Source organism: Otolemur garnettii, unplaced genomic scaffold (genome assembly GCF_000181295.1).
Source record: "Otolemur garnettii isolate 467f Iridium unplaced genomic scaffold, OtoGar3 scaffold00002, whole genome shotgun sequence".
NCBI lineage: Eukaryota > Metazoa > Chordata > Mammalia > Primates > Galagidae > Otolemur > Otolemur garnettii.
In genome coordinates, this window is record NW_003852397.1 from 1,962,317 (window position 1) to 1,969,412 (window position 7,096).

The following is a 7,096-nucleotide window of genomic DNA, read 5'->3' on the forward strand; positions in this document are numbered from 1 at the left end:
CTGGCTCTGGAATCTGTGCTCTGAATATGCCGTCCTGTGGCTCCGGTCATGCGTTGTCCATAAGCTACGTGTACACAGTGCCAGGGTTCCAGGTTCTGACTCAGCAGCTAGTGGTCCCAAGGCATTTCAGATTAAAGAGACAGAGATACCCGGGTACTAGTTTATCAGTTTTGATCAATTTTGATTCTGACTTACTAAGACCATATTAACTTCAGAGAACTTTGCTAAAATCTGCAGCCAAAAAATACATTAAAAAAAAAAGGAAACAAATATAAATAAGAACATCACCAACTTACAATGGTCTGTAAGCAGGGTAGGAAATGCTGGCTGCAAAGGCAGGGAAAGGGCTGTTTCCACAGAAGATCTAAGCACACCTCTTTTATAACCAAGCCGTCAGAAAGTTTACAATACTATAAAAATGTGGCCTCATAATAATTCACATCTGGCTATTACTAAGAAATGAAACAAGACCATTTATATCAGTTTTAAATTCCATATGTTTCATCAGATGTCTATAAGCAGGTGAAACGTCAGGGAAAGATTTCAGAAAAGAATATAATATAATTCGAATGGCAGACGAAAATGTGTCATTATCAGCGTCTATGTCTAACCTAAAAATGGTCTATATAAACGGGCAAACGTGCTGTGAGTTCCCTACACAAACCACAAAGCCTCTGGAGAATGCTGATTTGGGGCTGAGAGAAGCTATTCCAAAGCTCACTGGTGTTCACAGGATGCTTGAAAACAGGACAGAAGGGGTGTAAAGTATGAACATGTTAATTAACATTTTTGTAAGAAGACCAATTCAAGAAAAATAAAACTGTTATGCATCACATTTCTTATCTCATTCAAACATAAAATAAAATTTACTGACCCCCATGGAAATATAATTCCATCTATTACTAGGGATTGGCAGACTAAGCCCTGGCCTGCTTTCACAAGGCCCTCGAGCTCAGAATGGGTTTTATAGTTTTAAAGAGTTGGTGTGGCGGGGGTGGGGTGGGGGGAAGTCCCTTTCTAAAACCCGAGTACCTACAGAAGTGGGGTCCCACACAGAGCAGGCACAGGTGAAGTGCTATGCGGGGGGGGTGGGGTGGGGGGGGAGTGACCAAGAGAGACCTACGTAGCTTGCAATGTCTAAAATATTTGCCCTGTGGCCCGTTACACAAGTGTCTGCTGACCCCTTTCTAGCACATTAAACACTGTCAAGGAGAAAGCCAGCATTTGCTTGTAGTTACAAAATCACTGTAAATCTGAGAAGCCATGCAGGGTGTCCAAGAGTGTGGTCACAAAATGTGTCCAGGAGGATGACCTTGTTTTATGGTGGAGGAAACATCTTGCCTGCTTTGCAGATAGGGCATGCAGCACCAGTTAGGGTCATGCAGTGAGGTAGCAGTAGACTTAGTGACAGATGCTGGGTGTGGAGATGAATTAGATCCACCTGGGGGAAAAGGGGGGGGCAGTCTGGGCCTCCTATGATCCCCTCCTGCTTGGCAGGGGCCAGACAGGGCAGGCACATCAGGGGCTGGGTGTTCACTTGGATTTAACAAGAACTAGTGTGTGTTAGCACTGGTCCTGGAGCTGTGGATGGATGGGTCACTCGTCCAAGATAAAATCTCGGTCATCATGGAACTCAGGTTCTACTGGGGATACAGAAAACAAGCAGAGTGGTTGCTTTTACAGACACACACAAGGTAACTGGTGGAGCAATGCTGCTACTCAAAGAATCATCCACGGATCGGTGATGGTTCCCCACTGTTTGGTACCAGCTCCTGACAGGATTGTACCAAGAAACCAAGAGTGAGTGCTGAAAACCTTTATGGCAGTTTGACACTACTGTAGCATCTTTGTTACGTCCTACAAAAACCTCAATCCACAACGATTTGGAGAATTATAAATCAGTCATTGCCCACACATCTTGGAAAACTGGGGAAGAAGATACTTCCTCAAGTAGGGTGGTCAGGAAAGCCCTTCTGAGGAGGTCCTGAGCTGAGGTCTGAGAAGAAGCAGTCGTGCAAGGTGGGGACAGAACGCTCCAGGCAGAGGACCCAGCATGTGCAGAACCCTGAACCGGGAGGAGCTCATTAGGAAGAAGACCAGTAAGAAGGTGAATGGGGCTAGGGGCGGGCTGGAGGACGGGCAAGAGCTACGCCAGGACACATGACACCTGCTGGGCAGATAGGACCTTGCCATCTTGATCCAATAATTCATAAAGAGACAGGTAATCTGGTTAATCCTTTAAAAAGACTACTCTGCTTTAGGTGGAGAACAGACTCCAGGGGAACCAAAGTAGAGACTGGGAGGCCCGTCAGGAGGCCTCCAGGCCTCCAGTGCCAGGGATCTGGGTGAGAGACAAGGCCAAGAGAAATGGCTGGTCATAAAAAGGGGCAGGGCCCACCTTTGTAATGGGAGTGGAGATAGAGAGAGGGACACAGCACTCAGTCTGCAGTTTTGATGGCTACTTCTCAGAAAGGCCTCACTAGAACATTTTACTAAGTAGTAAGAACCCTGAGACCCCAGAAGGCTAAAAGTTTTAGCCAGCCCCTGTCCGTCCCCTTATTGGGGCTCCTCTGAGAAAGGCGCTCTGCAGACATCATTTCCCTCATCTTTCAGATTCTGGGTTAGGTGGCTCTTAGGCCTCTGGTAGGTCCGAGGGTGGTACGTTGCTCGACAGATTGCTCAGTCATTTTCCGTGGAAAGGAAGAAGTGTATTCTTATTTGTTTCCCTATTTTGCTTTGCTTCTTTTACAGACCTCACGGTGGAAACACAACTACCGGGACAGAATCCTCTTGATTCTAACAGCACATGTGCTGGCTTTTCTCATATATAATTTTCATCAAATTTTATATTTCAACAAAACGTTACCTGAGAAAAATTTTATGCCAAGCATACAAGTGCTACGAAATAATTCTAGGATTAGCACATCTAACTTAATCTGTCACCTCCCACCCACCAAGGTTAGCCAATTACTTTCAATAGAGCAAAATTTAAGCACTGCTCTCATCCTAGTCAAATACCTAGATTCAAAAGCAAACAACGTCTAAATTCCTACAAGTTTCAAGTTCTTTCATAACCCACAATTTCGTAACTGTGGATAAATCTTTCTCACGAGGGTAGTAGATTTTCTGTAAACAGGCTTTGTTAAATGTAGGGTTCCATAGGATGCCAATAATATTTGATAGTTTAACCAGGAACATAACTTCTTGATCATTTATGTATTTAACGGTTCTTGTTTCTTGCTCTAAAAATTAGAAAAAATGTTGGGAAGAGGATGAAAAAAAAAAAGAAAAAAAAACTGGAGGACTTACAAGCTGATAAGGAAGCAGAGTGAGGAGAATACAAATGCTTTGTTCCTCAAGGTGTTTCAGCACCAGTCACACTCCGGGATTTATTAAAATAGCTGAAACATGAAAGCCCATTAATGATGTACACAGCTGAGCCTCTAAAGAGGATCAACAGTTTAGATTCCAGATTTATAGATGAATCTGAACACATTTTCCAGAAAAGAGTAGCAGTATCCAAACTAAGATGTCCTATAAATATATCTCATTTGCCTTGACTACTAGAAAGCTTAACAGCAAAGCAAGGTTTCAGCTATGCAAGATCATTAAGTTCTAGAGATCTGCTTTACAAGACTGTGCCTAAATTTAACAATACTGTATTAAAAAAAAAAAAAGTAAAGCTACCTGGCACAGGGTGGCTCAGTTTGGGAGTCTACTATTTTCAGAACGAATTTTTTCAGATTGTCCTCACATGTACTGTATTGTAATATACACAATTCTCAAGTTCCACAAAGTAAGCCAGACACCAGGGAGACAAATGCCTTGTGATCTCACTTGTAGGTGTTATTTAAAAGAGCGGAATTCACAGAAACAGAAAGTATAATGGTTACTGGAAGACTGGGGAGATTTTGGTCAAAGTACGAAAGCTTTCAGTTAAATAGGAAGCATAAATTCAAGAGATTTATTGAATAACATGGTGACTACAGTTAATAAAACTATATCATTAAAAACTGCTAATAGAGATTTTAAATGTTCTCATCCCACAGAAATTATGTAAGGTAATGCTTATGTTAAGTAGCTTGAATTAGCTATTCCACAATTTATACACATATCAAAATACGTTGCACACTATAAGTACTATGTACAATTCTTTTTTAAATTGTCAATTTAAAAAATGTGTACTCATATAATGCAGATCTAGGCTCACTTGCTGATTGCTCTGCATCTGAATACAGAATTCTAATGCTTACCTTTCTCAACAGAAGTATAAATAAAAATATACTTAATTAAAAAATGCTCAAGTCTTTTCACAAGTCTAATTCTCACATAACTGAATAAAAATGATGCCTGTGGTGACTCATTAAATACTTACACAAAACACAATGATGCGCACCAAGGCAATTAGCAGCACGAAGTAGGGACAGAGATAAATACTACACAAGAGTAAGGAAGGGAAACTACTTCCAGGATGGGGCAGGTGGGCTGGGCTAAGTGCAGTGTGCACACAGTCGAGATGACCAGGGGGGACATGAAGGCAGGAGACCAGCTGGGCCACGGATCATCCACTACTCTTCTGAAATATCAAAGAAAACGAGGAAGGGTGCCGTCAATGTCCCACAAACTTTGAGGACTTTCTGCTACACATAATATATATAGCGCCTGGTTAAAGCAATTGCCATAGGCTTTGGGAGAAAGTGGCTGTGTCCCTGCAAGGTCCAGCAGAAAAGCCTGAGCACAGCCTCAGTGAAGGCTGACAGCGTCCTGGAGCCAGAGGGGCAGCACACTGGGAGCCCACTCACTGGAGTGGAAGTCAGGAGTGTCTCTTCAAGTGCAGGGATGACCCTACCAAAAAGAAGCCGAGGGAGGTGGAAAGCTCAGCCCTGGGGCTGCAGGACTCAGGGCCAAGAGGACAGGGCAGTGGCACAGAAAACTGGCAGCAGGTCACACCCAACAGAGAATCAGATGCTACTGCTGCTTTTCAGGAAATACATTTAGAAAATGAAGCTATCAAGAACTAGAATAATGTACTTTCCAAGGCTAATACTCTATACCAAGGAATCTATACCCGCCGCCCCAAAAGAGTGCCCCTTATTTTCCAGTACTCACCGAATGTCTACAAAAATTAGAAGTGTATTAGAAAACAAAGGAAACCGTAAATCCCAAAAAGAAAAGCTTGCTCAGGACACAGTTGTGACACACCACCACTAACCTGAACTAAGTGAAGGACTTTTGTTTTCCGGGGCCTACACACCCCCTACTCACTCACACACAAGATGGAATGATAGCTGGTTCAGTCAGCAAGAGCCCCAAATCCTTTGGAATTATCTTTTCACAAGTAAGTGCTTGGCTTATTTCACTTAACATAATGTCCTCCACTTCTGTCAAAATTGCTGCAAATGGCAGGATTTCATTCTTTTTGTAGCTATATAATATTCCATCATGTAAACGTACAATTTCTTTATCCAGTGATGGACACTTGGTTAGTTCCAAATCTTGGCTGCAGGGCATAGTAATAAACAAGGGAGTGCAGATGCATTTTTGGTATACTGACTGTTTTCCTTTGGATATATACCCAGCTTTATTTGGAAACCCCCTCGCCCCCAAAAATATCCAAACCAATCTTAAGCAAAAAGAACAAATCTGAAGGCATCATATTATAAGATTTCAAATTATACTACAAGGCTATACAAGTAACCAAAACAGCATGGTAGTGGTATAAAAGTAGGGACATGGACCAGTGAACAGAACAGAGAACCCAGATGTAAAACCGTCTACACACAGCCAACCGGTCTTTGATAAACCAGACAATATATGCTGGAGAAATAAAGCCCCTATTCAACAAATAATGGTACTGGAAAAGCTGGATAGCCAAATGCAGAAGAATGAAGCGTTACACTTATCTCTCATCATTCACAAACATTAATTCAGGCAGGATAAAACATTTAAATGTAAGGTATGAAACTATAAGAAATGTAGAATGAAAGGTAAGAAAAACTCTTCTAGACATCGGCCTAGGCAAAGAATTTGACTAAGATCCAACAGCACTTATAGCAACAACAGAAATAAATAAATGGGACCTGATCAAATTAAAAACCTCCTGCATAGCAAGAGAAATAATCAACAGAGTAAATAGACCACTACAGAATGGGAGAAAATATTCACAAACTATAGACCTGATAAAGGGCCAATATTCAGAATCTACAAAGCTGCCAAATAAATCAGCAAGAAAAAAATAAACAGAAGTGGGCAAAAGGCATGAACAAAAGTTTTTCAAAAGAAGATAGAGAAATGGCCAAGAAACATGAAAAACGCTCAGTATCACTAATCAGGGAAATACAAATTGAAATCACAGTGAGATACCACCTTACCCTGTCAGAATGGCCATTACTAAAAAGTCAAAAAAAACGACAGATGCTGGCGAGGATGCAGAAAGAAAGGAACACTTACTTATACACCGTTGATGGGACTGCAAATTAGTACAATCTCTGTGGAAAACAGTACAGAAATGCCTCAGAAAAATAAATACAGACTTATAATCTGACCCCGCAATCCCCCTATTGGGTGTCTATCCAAAGGAAAAGAAGTCATTTTATCAAATCTCCACTTAAGTGTTTACTGTGGCACCATTCACAATCACAAACACGTGGATTCAACCTGAGTGTCCATCAGTTTATAGGTGGTTTAACAAAATGTGGTGTGTGTATGTAGGTGTACACCATAAAGTAGTACTCAGCCATAAAAAGGAATGAAATAATATATATACCATAAAGTACTACTCAGCCATAAAAAGGAATGAAAGAATGAAATAATGTCTTTTGCACCAACTTGGATGGAACTGGAAGTCATTATCCTAAGTGAAGTATGTCATGAATGAAAAACCAAACACCACATGTATCTCTAATAATCAGGACTACCTGACGGGCACACACGGGCACAGAGAGGAGTACAGTCTCTGGAAATTAACCAAGGGAGGGGTAAAAACCTACCTAGTGGGTTCAATGAACACCACGCAGGTGGACACACCAATATCATTTGCATAAGCATTATAAAAGTACTGGTACACTCTTAACATTCTGAAATTTTTTTTTTTTTT

The 7,096-nt window shown here is 41.4% G+C and overlaps 1 protein-coding gene across 1 annotated transcript in view; it reads right to left on the reverse strand.

The window, feature by feature from the left end:
• The window catches only part of PREP (prolyl endopeptidase), a 131,753-nt gene that overhangs the window by 102,571 nt on the left and 22,086 nt on the right, over window positions 1-7,096 (reverse strand). The window lies entirely within an intron of this gene.